At 41.0% G+C, this 12,894-nt stretch overlaps 1 protein-coding gene across 4 annotated transcripts in view; it reads left to right on the top strand.

Annotated features, from left to right (window-relative positions):
* ARPP21 (cAMP regulated phosphoprotein 21) overlaps positions 1–12,894 on the top strand; it is a 223,874-nt gene that overhangs the window by 26,945 nt on the left and 184,035 nt on the right. The window lies entirely within an intron of this gene.

Here is a 12,894-nt window from a genome sequence, read left to right as displayed (position 1 = left end):
ATATCCATTCTTTGAAGACTAAAGGAAGCTTTGGAGAAAGTGGAAGTTTCCACGTGGTGGAGCTTGGCCTTGAGCATCAATGATAAGATTGTACATTGAATAGCAATGGACAGATTGGGTTATTTCCATTCTGTTTACCTTTTGTTCCCTGCTCAGTCCATTCTGTCTCATTTCTGCATAAATGTGCGTATTTTCTTAAAAAGAAGTCCAAATCCCCCATATTTTTCCCTACTCACAACTCAACGTGGTGATTAGAGGGCTGCCTTTAACTTATTTTAATTGGAGAAGCTTGAAAACTAGAAAGGGTGCTGTTGCACCAACCATATCTCTTGGAAATGGACCAAAAATGTCCCTTGAACTCTGGCAGATAGGATGACATTCTCTTCCTCCCAGGTATTTTGTATTGGGGGGGGGGGAGTGGCTGCCCGGCCCCAGTTCCAAAATTTCAGGCCTTAATTGTTCTGCCCAACTTCTATGATTTTTTTTCAGACTTTACAGAAGCTTGCTTACTGTTTCTGCGGTAACAGAATTAGCAGTATTAACAGCAATGACAAATGCCAGAGTTGACAAGTACTGGAAGAGAAGTGGTCTGATCAGTCACGTGTATCTTGATAGTGGTGAATTTCACAGTTCTAAACAAAAATCCACAAAAGCACCACCAATTCCTATTTTTTGTATATTCCATATTTTATAATCTTACCTTAAATTCCTCATTGTGAAAAAGAATATGATCAGTATTATATCTTCTGAACATATCTGTTGTGTAACGTTTTCCCTATTGTAGAATAACATTTTTGCTAACTGAGTCATATCATATTTTACCCAGTGTCTCCAATTGTACTACATTAAAGTTTTAAAGGTATTCATAGTCCTGTTGAATTGGAAGCAATTTGGGTAACTCCTCCATTTTGTCCCTAATTGTATTTTAGGAATAACTACGGTAATCAACAACCCTAATTATGCCCATTTTATTTTAGAGAAATGGAGCTACAGGTGGGGTGTTTTTTCAGTTGGTGAAAATCTGCATTTGCATCCTACTTCTGATCACAAGGGAATATGTGCATGAACATGGAGAGATTCCAGCGTATGGTCTGAAGGCAGATGTTCTGCTCCCTTGCTGAGACTAAGAAAGTCAGGGTTTGGTTGGTGTGTTGCTCTTGTAATAGTAACTTTCAGAATCCAAGATGTCCATAAATATAAAGTGAAGTTTATTAACCATTTACAAAATGAAGAATATATTCAAGGAAGCCATAACTTCTCTCTTGCATTTCTGGAGAGAGTAAGGGGTGATGGAGTTCTGAGTTGCTCCATCTTTTTTCTTCTTCTTCCTCTCTCCCTGGTCTTTTGTATTTCCCCCCAGCTTCCATGTTGCTCAGTCCAGTCAATACCTGGATAGGCAACAGCCTTGTAAGGACATACACATCACCTTGGGTTCAATGGAAGGAACACAAGGAAGAAATAATGTAATAAAAGAATAATAGTGAACATTATTTAAGCTGATGACTCAGAGTATGTACCAGAAATTATTTCCATACATTACCTTGCTCATGAAAGGTTTCGGAATACAGGGAAGCCTTCACATGAAGAAGGCAAGACACCAAGGATTCCTTGAAGGGCCGGTTCCAGACTCTTGGCACAGTATCGGCAATGGAAGCCACCATGCTCCGAACGAGGACACAGTATAGCTGATCTTTTCTCCTGATCAAAAGCGACACCATCCCCCACTTCTCACTCCATGGGGAGGGCTGCGAAGGGTGGTACAACTCAGCTGCTGTTAATAATAATGTTAATAATAATAATAAATAATAATAATAATAATACCCTGTCCATCTCACAACTGGCTGGGTTTCCCCAGCCACTCTTCCAGCACATATAAGAACATAAAACGTCAAACATTAAAAAAATCCCAATACAGGGCTGCCTTCAGATGTCTTCTAAAAGTTGCGTAGTTCTTTATCTCGTTGACACCTGATGGGAGGGCATTCCACAGGGAGGGCACCACTGCCGGGAAGACCTTCTCCCTGGTTCCCTGTAACTTCACTTCTCACAGTGAGGGAACCACCAAAAGGCCCTCAGAGCTGGATCCCAGTGTCCAGGCTGAACGATGGGAGTGGAGATGCTCTTTCAGGTATACTGGGCTGAGGCTCCTTCCAAGCCCCTGGGGCCCTCAGCCAATGCCCCACCTGACTAGCTGCTAGTGCTGGGCTTGCTTCTCCACCTTAAGGCAGCTAATGCATGGATGACAAGGGCTGGGTCAGAAGTGCAGCCCCTCGGCCCCTCTCTCCTCCCTCTCCACACATGTGGGCTAGTATTGTCTGCCAGTCTCAATTGGCCAGCATTAAGCTCTCTTTCCACCATCTAATAGGCTAACCAATCAGACTCGGAGCAGAACCTTGCCATTTGTGACTTCCACCACCAGCTAAGGCAACCACAAAAGGAAGTGGAAGAGAGTTTGTAGCCTTTTACATAATTTAATGCCGCACTGTAAATTTGTAGCTCGTATCGCATCACATCAAGTCAGAACTCCTAATTAGAACCTTATTGCGCCATCTGGGAGCTTTGCAAATGACACAGGCTGTTAAAGACATGCTGAAAGGCCTATATTTAGCTAAAGCCTTATTTCTTCTGTTTGTGTAATTGGAGGCTCCCAGAAGTTTTCACTCCGAGGGCTGCCAGAGTCTTCCCAAAAATTACAGGCCCCCCACCTTACAACAGATTGCACAGCTCCAATGTACCTTGCATCTTAATCTGTAAATTGATTCCTATTATAGCTAATTCTTTTTCGACTTGAGGCCTCTTCAGTGTACAAGATACTCTTTGCTCTGTTTTCTCTGCATTATCATTTATTGAAAATCATTGCTTCATGTTGCTTTGCAGGGGAGAAATCCTCAGCCTTGTGTACATTAAGCAATTTCACCGTTACCATCGCTTTAACTGGAATACGTTGCTTCTGCTTTGTAGCTGGCATTATCCACAGCAACCCCCAGCAGTAATAATAAGTTTGAGGGGTAGGGGTGTGGGTGTGCATTTCAGAGTGACTGTGATTGCTGAAGGCTCCATCAGTTCCTTTTCCAGCTTGGTTTTTGAAATGTGGCACTTCCCTTTGAATAAATGCCAATGGCCCAAAGAGTGTTCAATGTTCAGAGCAGCTTCAAAATGTGCTTTCCCACATCTTCAAACTCTGTAGCCTTTCCTGAATGGAAAGATGCTCCAATCCCTTGATCATTTTAGGCTCATTACATAAAACAGCAGCTGCACATTTATCTCTTTCTTCCCAACATTTATGAAATTACCTGTTTTGTGATTAGGGCTGGGTGATATACGTATCAATACATATATCCAAAACCGGTTTGAAGTTCATATCGTGATATCAGTTTCATCATTTTTTACCAGACAATATATCACAAATCATAGTGTGTGTGTGTGTTTGTGTACGTGCTCATGCTACGCAAAAATCACATTGTGGGGAAAATCGTGAAGCACGCCAATGCCTCCACATAGCTCCATCCTTATTTCAGACATCACAATATATTGGTATATCACAATGCTAAGCTGGTGATATATCACTATGTTGAAAACCTGGGCTGGATCTACACAGATATAAAAAAACGCTATGCAAATGCTATGGGAAAAAAACACTATAAAATATATGCAATTTGTCATTAAGCTCTACATCACCATCTGGTGTCACATTTTTATAATACACTTAATAATGTTATAATTGCAGCTGTGTAGCTGAGTCCCAGGGACCACCTGGCCCTACTGTTTGCCTCTGCATAGTTCCATCCTTGTTTCAGACATCGTGATATATAGATAATTAGCTGGTGATATGTCATGGTATGGAAAACCAGATATCACCCAACCCTAGTTGTAATGTCACAATGTTCCATGTATTTCTGCTTTGGTGTTGTTTTTTAATTCATATTTAAAACCTGCTCAGCATTTAGCAATAGGATAATGATGCAAGGCATTAAAACCAAACACGATAAAACAAATAAAAAATATGTATAAAAAATACACTCTGTGTACACCCTATACCTTTAAAGCACATTTGAAGCGCATTTTCCACTCTCCAGATCTGTAGGACTACAACTCCCATCATCTCTGAACAATGGCCCTGCTGGCTGGGATTGGCAGGAGTTGAATTCAAAAACATCTGGGGGGCTATGGATTAACCCTCCCTGCCTTAGGCTGCAATCCTAAATATATATTTTCATTAGAGTCAGTCTCATCAATGGGGCTTACTTCATTGGAGTAGATATATATATAGGATTGCACTGTAACTAGCCCTTTTCTGTCCTGTTTCACATCTGCTATGTCCTTTTTAAAATGAGCTGAGCCAAATTGAACACAATATTCTAAAAACGTTCACACCAGACTTTTTAATAGAGGCATTATGATAGAGGTCTGGTCCTAATAAACCATGCATGAAGCCAGAACCGTTTTGGCCAATAGATGGTCACAAAGTAATGGCTATTCAGTTCTCAGAAATGTTTAAATGGATGTGAGCTGTAAAACATGATATGGAAAGGCTGTTGTGGGCTGCAATATTTTTGTTCATTCTGTTCTCTACATTATTTATTTGGATGCAGACTCCCTGCATTATTCATTGGTACTATGTACCTTATATTAAAGAGCGCCTGCATTAATTGGAATGGCAAGGTTATCATATTACCAGACATCTGGCTTTTGAATTCACTGCAAATGTATAGTGGCGAATGATGTTTTTTAAAAGAAAGCAAAAAGCAGCTCTCAGTTATGATACTGTTCAGCTGTTTAGTAAGGCAGACAGATGCAGAGTATTAATTAACACTTGAGTACATATCATGATTAAATAAGGGGAAAAGGGCAGAGGTAGCAAATCTTGGCGAAAATCCATACTAAATGTACACCTGTACATATACATTGTTGTTGTTGTTTAGTCGTTTAGTTGTGTCCGATTCTTCGTGACCCCATGGACCAGAGCACGCCAGGCATTCCTGTCTTCCACTGCCACCCGCAAACTCATGTTCGTAGCTTCGAGAACACTGTCCAACCATCTCGTCCTCTGTTGTCCCCTTATCCTAGTGCCCTCAATCTTTCCCAACATCAGGGTCTTTTCCAAGGATTCTTCTCTTCTCATGAGGTGGCCAAAGTATTGGAGCCTCAGCTTCACAATCTTCCAGTGAGCACTCAGGGCTGATTTCCTTAAGAATGGATAGGTTTGATCTTCTTGCAGTCCATGAGACTCTCAAGCATATGCAATTGTTATGCAAATTTGTCATCGTCCCCATTTTTTAAGGGACTTGCAGGGCAGTCAGAACTGAAAGCTCTCAGTTCTAGCAGTATGATCATGAACATTGCAGGAGCATTTAGATATGGAAAAAAAGAAAAAGAAAACACTCAGTAACTTCCCCTTCTATGGTTTGCTGTATCTCTGCAGTGTAGCACCATCACTAACCATGGTTTATGCCAGGCGTCCCCAAACTGCAGCCCTCCAGATGTTTTGGCCTACAACTCCCATGATCCCTAGCTAACAGGACCAGTGGTCAGGGATGATTGGAATTGTAGTCCAAAACATCTGGAGGGCCAAAGTTTGGGCATGCCTGGTTTATGCTAACCAAATTCTCTTGAACTGCAGAGGCTATGCTAGTCAAAACCAACTGAGACGGAGGAAGCAGTCACTACACAATGGATGAAGCAATCTATTTAAAGGGGGGGTGTTGTGTGAGAGTGAGAGACTACAGCATGCTACCCTGTTTCTCATATTTTAAGACATACCCATAAAATAAGCCATAGCAGGATTTTTAAGCATTCAAGGAATATAAGCCATACCCCGAAAATAAGACATAGTGATAGGCACAGCAGCAATGCTGGCCACGGCAGGAGGAGGAGGAAAAAAATAAGACATCCCTTGAAAATAAGCCATAGTGTGTGTTTTTGAGGAAAAAATAAATATAAGACATGTCTTATAATATGAGAAACACGGTACTGATTTCCTAGCTATGGTTAGAAGATGAGGTAAAGGCAGTAGTCTGCCTGCACTGCCCCCTTGTATTGAAAGGCATGGGTTTCATCATTAAAACACTAAATCCCAACTTCTCATTGCCCTGCTGACCATGTCCATTAACATATTATATTTTCCTCCCCATGTTTTGCCTATATTGGTGTTGTTCATTGATTGGTCAAGACATGTATACAGCAAACAGCCCGGAACAGAAAGTAATAATAAAAAATCACTAGTTTCCTCAATGGGAATAATCCATAGGTATGAACTTTGCCTAGCAGAACCATCCGATATATCAAAAAACAGATGATGTTTTTAATTAATTGACAAAAGGTGTGGGAAGAAAAAAGAATCAGCAAAGAATCATTCAAGTGGTTCATTTTAAACACCTGGACAAAGGCGGCTTTTCACTTGAAAGAAATAATATGCATAGGCTGTTTCAAAGAGACTTTTATGAGTCATAAAACCTAATGGTGGACATCTAAAATAATAGGAAAATATATTACTGGGTAGAAGTCCTGATATCATTACTAGTTAATTCATTTCTATGCATAGTATGAGTCAATGATTGAAGACAGATGTCATACTTCCAGCGTTTCACAATTAGCCTAATTATAGTTTGGTGTGGTTTTTTTAAAAAAATGTTATTAATTTTGGGAGCAGAGACTAACTATGTAATTCACTGTTTGCTTCACTAAGCACCAAGTTGCCCTTTTATTAGATACAAAACCAATATGTTGTGAGGAGGAGGTCTAAAGGGTGTTTGTGAAGAATTAATGCAGAATAGCGAGACTACAAATAAATAGCTCCTAATGTCTTTAAGTTTCGTAAGTAGCTGTCTGATCTACACTGAACTGGAACTGGGAACAGAAGGATCTGCCAGGTTTGGAACTCCGAGTTTCTCCATTTTCCAGTCTTAAATTCAGTTTTCTACTCTTTGCACCAATTTGTCGACTTTCTTTTCTTTTCTTTTTAATCATAGCTGTCAAGTTTTCCCTTTTCTGGTGAGGAAGCCTATTCAGCAAATGGGAACTTCCCTTTAAAAAAGGGAGAACTTGACAGCTATGTTTTTAATCCCCATTAAGGATGGAAACTAGTGGAGTGGGTCGGGGCGGGGTGAACAGGTGGAAAGGAAAGATCTAATTTGAAGAGAACTATGTTCCTGGGGTCTTAATCAAGAATGCTGAAAAATGTGTTTATGCCTTCATCAGCATCAGAATACGCCATTGGGGATATGAAAATTATCTTCTCTTGCTACCCCTTAGCAGCTTGCCATGATGAATTCAAATGTGGAGGGGCTTAACTCCATGCAACACTCCTAGTGGCCGCAGGAAAATCCTAGTGTTGGTTTGCTCAGCATTGCCAAGGCACATAGCTGTCAACCCTCCCCTTTTTTGCGGGAAACAACCCTTATTCCAAGCCACAGCTGTCAACTTTTCCTTTTTTTGCTGGAAATTCCCTTATTCCAGCGCCATTTCCCACTGCTATCCTGGATTGTTAGATATACCATAGACCAGGCATCCTCAAACTATGGCCCTCCAGATGTTTTGGCCTACAACTCCCATGATCCCTAGCTAAAAGGACCAGTGGTCAGGGATGATGGGAATTGTAGTCCAAAACATCTGGAGGGCCGAGGTTTGGGGATACCTGCCATAGACTGTCCCCGGGACAGGTGAGGCTCCTGATCCCTTATTTTCAAATCCGAAAGTTGGCAGCTATGCCAAGGCAACAGTCACTTCCATAGACACTGACTCTTCTGGGGGCCAAGGAAGTTTTGGCTAAGATTACCAGATTTTTTTTCAATGAGTCCAGGGATACTTTTCAATTTCAGTGGATTTTGTATGGGGACTGATTTGTAAATCTGGGGACTGTCCCCGGGAAGCGGGGACGTCTGGTAACCTTAGTTTTGGTCCCCCATTATTTTTTTTGAGGGGAACAATATTCTGTATTGAAAACTCTCTCTAGATAGATAGATAGATAGATAGATAGATAGATATAGATAGATAGATAGATAGATAGATAGATAGATAGATAGATAGATAGATGATAGATAGATAGATAGATAGATCACAGAGTAAAATAAGATGTGAAAAAGGGGAGGGAAGAAAAAAGTTAAAATTACCCTTATTCAATACAAATAAAGAACCTATAAACATTACAAGATTGTTATTGTTTTTAAGCAATATTTAACCTAATACAGTTTTTATAAATTCCAAATATCGTTAAATTTGTCCATGCCAAGTCTATGTTTATACACAATTTGTAATGTTTATACCTCCTTTGTAATGTTTTGTTTTGAAATGGGTAAGATAATTTAGTTTCCTCTTATGTCGCTTTGAAATTTATAGTTTACTTTCTTCTGTAATGTTTTTGTCTGGATTGTTTTATTTGATGTTTTAATGCAGGTTGCAAACTGCTGAGTTTCCCCCCCCCCCTTAAAAATATACAGCAATGTAGAAGTGAAATGAATAATAATACATGAAAATTTTTCAGCATTTTAGTTTAAAATTGTCTTAAATACATGTTTGTATGCAGTTTTGACTAATGTACAGTGGTGCCTCACTAGACGAATTTAATTTGTTCCACGGGTCAATTCTTATAACAAAAAATTCGTCTAGCGAATCCCATAGGAATGCATTGAATTTTTTATTTTATTTTTTTGCCCATAGGAACGCATTAATTGAATTTCAATGCATTCCTATGGGAAACCGCGATTCACTAGACGAATTTTTCGTAAAATGAATTCGTCTAGCAAGGCAACCTCCACTCGGAAAATCCTTTCGTGAAGCGAAAAATTAGTCTTACAGGGCGTTCGTCTAGCGAGGCACCACTGTATGCATTTTTGCAAGCAATTCATCTTGACACAATTTTGGATGCTATTTTCATGAATATACTTTCAGCCTAATGGCCCCCAAAGCAGTAAGTGACAAAAGAAAGGTACAGGAAAAGTACAAGAAAACCACCAGAACAATACAATAAGCAAAGCCATTCACAAAATACTCACCAATCACAAAATACCAACTATCAATTGTGAGCGGCATTCCAGCCTCCACTGCCAGATAACTTGCATTCCCTTAACTCCCTCAAGTCAATCTGATCAAGGCCACCATCACAACCCAAAGGAGCCACTCAAACATATCTTTTAGTGGCCTTTGGCTTCCCCACCCAAATTTGTTATTCTCTCCCCCCCCAAAAAAAATGTTTTTGATCATCTTTGTAGCCCTCATGTTTGGAAATATGTGTGCTTGTGTTAGCATGTTAGTTTGCTTGCTTGCTTGTTTTGAAATTAGACTTACTGGGCAATATCCAATAATGTTTGCCCTCTCACAACGGAATTCTGCTTGGACAACTGGACTTCCAGTCATAAACGTATGAAATAGTCTTGCTCATTGCCTCCATTCCACTTGAATCTGCACCCATTTGCATGCTTTGATGAGGAACATGATGACCTTTACCAGACTGGAAAAGGGAGTTAGATGCCCACACTTTAGATGAAGTAATTCGTTGTACTGGAGCATGGGTAGGCAAACTAAGGCCCGGGGGCCAGATCTGGCCCAGTCGCCTTCTAAATCCGGCCCATGGACGGTCTGGGAATCAGCGTGTTTTTACATGAGTAGAAAGTGTCCTTTTATTTAAAATGCATCTTTGGGTTATTTGTGGGGCATAGGAATTCGTTCATCCCCCCCAAAAAAATAGTCCGGCCCCCCACAAGGTCTGAGGGACGGTGGACCGACCCCCTGCTGAAAAGGTTTGGTGACCTCTGTACTGGAACATTTTTTGTGTGTGTGAGTGCTAGTTCACCTTATCTACATATATACATATGTACTATGCAGAGAGAATAATCATGTTAGCATATTATAAAATACACAGTTCATTGTGTAGTTATTTGATTACGCCTCCCAGATTTAAACTGTCATGTACCAATAATTAGTTTTCATAAGACAATTTAAAGCTTGCCTAGTTTTCTCAACAGCTCTTTCTCCCCCTAGAGACAGTCAACTGTGTTTATTAGTGTTCCCAGTCTATACACTGGGTTCCCTTTCCTTTAAGAGTTTTTCTTTATTTGCATGAAGGGTCAGGAAATTCAAATGCATTATTAAAAGCCCGCAAAACGAGGAGTGCAGCAGAAACAGTATGAGTAATTTACTGTATACTAGAAGCTTACAGCTAAGGAACAGGGCTGCTGCTTCAAATCAACATGCAAAATTCGGCTCTTGCCAAATCAAATAACTGTGAAGGCTCCCGCCCCCCACCTCCTGTTCTGCCGTGGCAGCAGCTGTTGGTAGTCCTTCCTGTGGCAAAAGAGAAAGTCCAGGCAATATTTGTGGAAAGTAATAGCTGATAAATTCACCTAGCACGGAGACCTGCTTTCCCTCTGTTTCCTTTATTGTCAAAAGTGGGTCTAGAAGTGTAGCCTCAGCTTCCACACCTGAAAAAAAATGCTAAGTCATTCCAATTAGGCTGGGATTTGCACCATTTTTTTTCATGTCACTCCTTCCCTATGGCATTTCGGCTTTTCTTGCCAAGCTCCTCACTTAGGGTTCTTTTACTTACACACGGTGGCATTGGCACATAGATTTGATTTGATACATAGTGCTCTGCTGTCATACGTTCACAGCATGATCCATGCTTGGTTGGGATCATCCATGTAACTAATTCAAGAAGGGGAAAAAATCAGCTTCCTATTGAGCAAAGCAGTTCCAACAGACACCAAACAGTGTGAGATGTGAAACACAGATAGCAGTCAAATACAACATTTCTAGAGTGTACATGAGAAGGGATGTTTGCTCCAGCCAGTAGAAAACTTCCTGTTTCCTCCTCCTGGGCTCGGACAAACTTCTTCTGCATGTAACTAGAGGTGGGTGTGACCTTACCTGTCCAGGTGACAAAAGGACCAGGCACAACGCCCTCCTCCTCTCTCTTTGACTCCATTCCTCACAGAAGCAACGGCTCTTCAGCTAGAGGGACTATCTCCTTATGGGATAGATTCCATATGTATATACTTCTGTAACTAAGTCTGCCTTCAGGGATCCATCTGTGAACTGAATGTGTGAGTATACTTCTTTTATACCTTTTACACAAGATTGTGTTGTGTCTATACTTTTTAAGGGGGAGTAAAGGGGATTATGGGATGTGAGTGGTGCTGTGGTCTAAACCACAAAACCTAGGGCTTGCCAATCAGAAGGTTGGCAGTTCGAAGTGCCACATTAAAGTGCAAGTAGATAAATAGGTACCGCTCTGGCAGGAAGATAAACGGCATTTCCGTGCGCTGCTCTGGTTCACCAGAAGCGGCTTAGTCATGCTGGCCACATGACCCAGAAGCTGTCTGCAGACAAACGCCGGCTCCCTCGGCCTATAGAGCGAGATGAACGCCGCAACCCCAGAGTCTCCCGCAACTGGACCTAACGGTCAGGGGTACCTTTACCTAAAGGGGATTACCAGGAATCCTATCTTGAGAAGCTTAAATGAGCTTGCAACAAGCTAACCACTGTGTATTTAAAAGGGCAATGTTATAACTTGCTAGCACAAGTTTGGAAAGATATTATGAAACAATATATCCTCTCCTGCCTCCTTGAACAAACAGACAGAAATGGGGGGGGGACATACTTTTTTTTTTTAAAGGAGGATGACTGGGGCTTTTTTTACATTTTAGGAATAACATTAAAAATGATGATATTTTTCCTTTTAGTTTATTCATGGTGCTATACAGGGGAATTTCTACTTACGCGGGGGTTCTGTTCCCAGCAGCTGCATGCATCAATCAAATGCACAAGTCCATTCTGGCCCATTCCGCCCCCACCCCACCCTTGCCACCCCCACTCTGTTCTCTCTCAGTGCCAAAAATCACACATGTGTCGGCAGTCATGTGCATGCTGATCACACATGTTTGGGGAGGTGCCTGTAGAGTTTTGTTATCCTCTCCCAGTTCATATTCCATTCTATCTTTCTTCATTTGTTTTCTTTTTCTGCATTGGAAGCAAGTATTTTTGACGTATAATGAGTTTGGCTACATATTGTTACAATATGGTGGTGGTGGTTTTTTTTAATGGAAATAAAAATGAGGATGAGGAATTCTACCCAGAACTTACCTTCCGCAAGAGAATATTCACCATCAGCAGAGAATATTCAGAGCAGCACCGATGGAAATTCTTTTAGCTTCATTTCCATGTGTTTCAGCTGAGTTGAACCATTTGCATTGGCCTTCCCTTCCGCTTTTGGCAGAATTTGATGGATTTACATCCTCACCTAAAACAGATTTGCATCTCCACTTAAAGCAACATGCAATGCAAATACGCAGATTCCTGCTCAAGTCCTGATAAGCAAGGGATTTCAAAGAAAAACGAAGAAGCTCTGATAGGGAATGAGAAATTCCTCGGTTGAGTTCTGCTGCTCCCAACTTTCACCTGAGTTTAAGGGAAGATGCATTCGGAGGTTCCAGATCAAATTAAACATGTCAGGGATTTTTTTGGGGGGGGGAGTAAAAGCGTTTCAGTGCTGGTGACCTTTCAGAACCTCTAAAATGAATTGCTGGCCCAACCTCTTTACAGACTGTGGCTCAAAACTGAATATAAGTTAATTTAAGGAAATTCGGGGAAGTTTCCTTTCTTTTCCTTTCCTCCTCCCTACAGCCACTTACACCCCCTTAAACAATTTAATTTGGGCATCAGGGTTTTCTTTGTGAGGGTAGAATTGCTCAAAATCAGGGTTGGATTCCAAGTTAAGTTAAAGAAGTTCACATAAGCCCCCATTGCCACACTCCATATGGTCTTGGAGAGGCGGGGCACAGCTGGTTGCTGTGGGGAGGGGGGAGAGGGGGATCTTGTTTTCCTTGAGTTTCCTTAAGTTACTTTGTCTTAGGATCCAGGATTCTACAGTAGGTAGAAAGGCAACAGGTGGAGCAGTTATGC

This window comes from Zootoca vivipara, chromosome 12 (assembly GCF_963506605.1).
Source record: "Zootoca vivipara chromosome 12, rZooViv1.1, whole genome shotgun sequence".
Taxonomy (NCBI): domain Eukaryota; kingdom Metazoa; phylum Chordata; class Lepidosauria; order Squamata; family Lacertidae; genus Zootoca; species Zootoca vivipara.
This window is presented reverse-complemented; position numbering and strand designations above follow the sequence as displayed.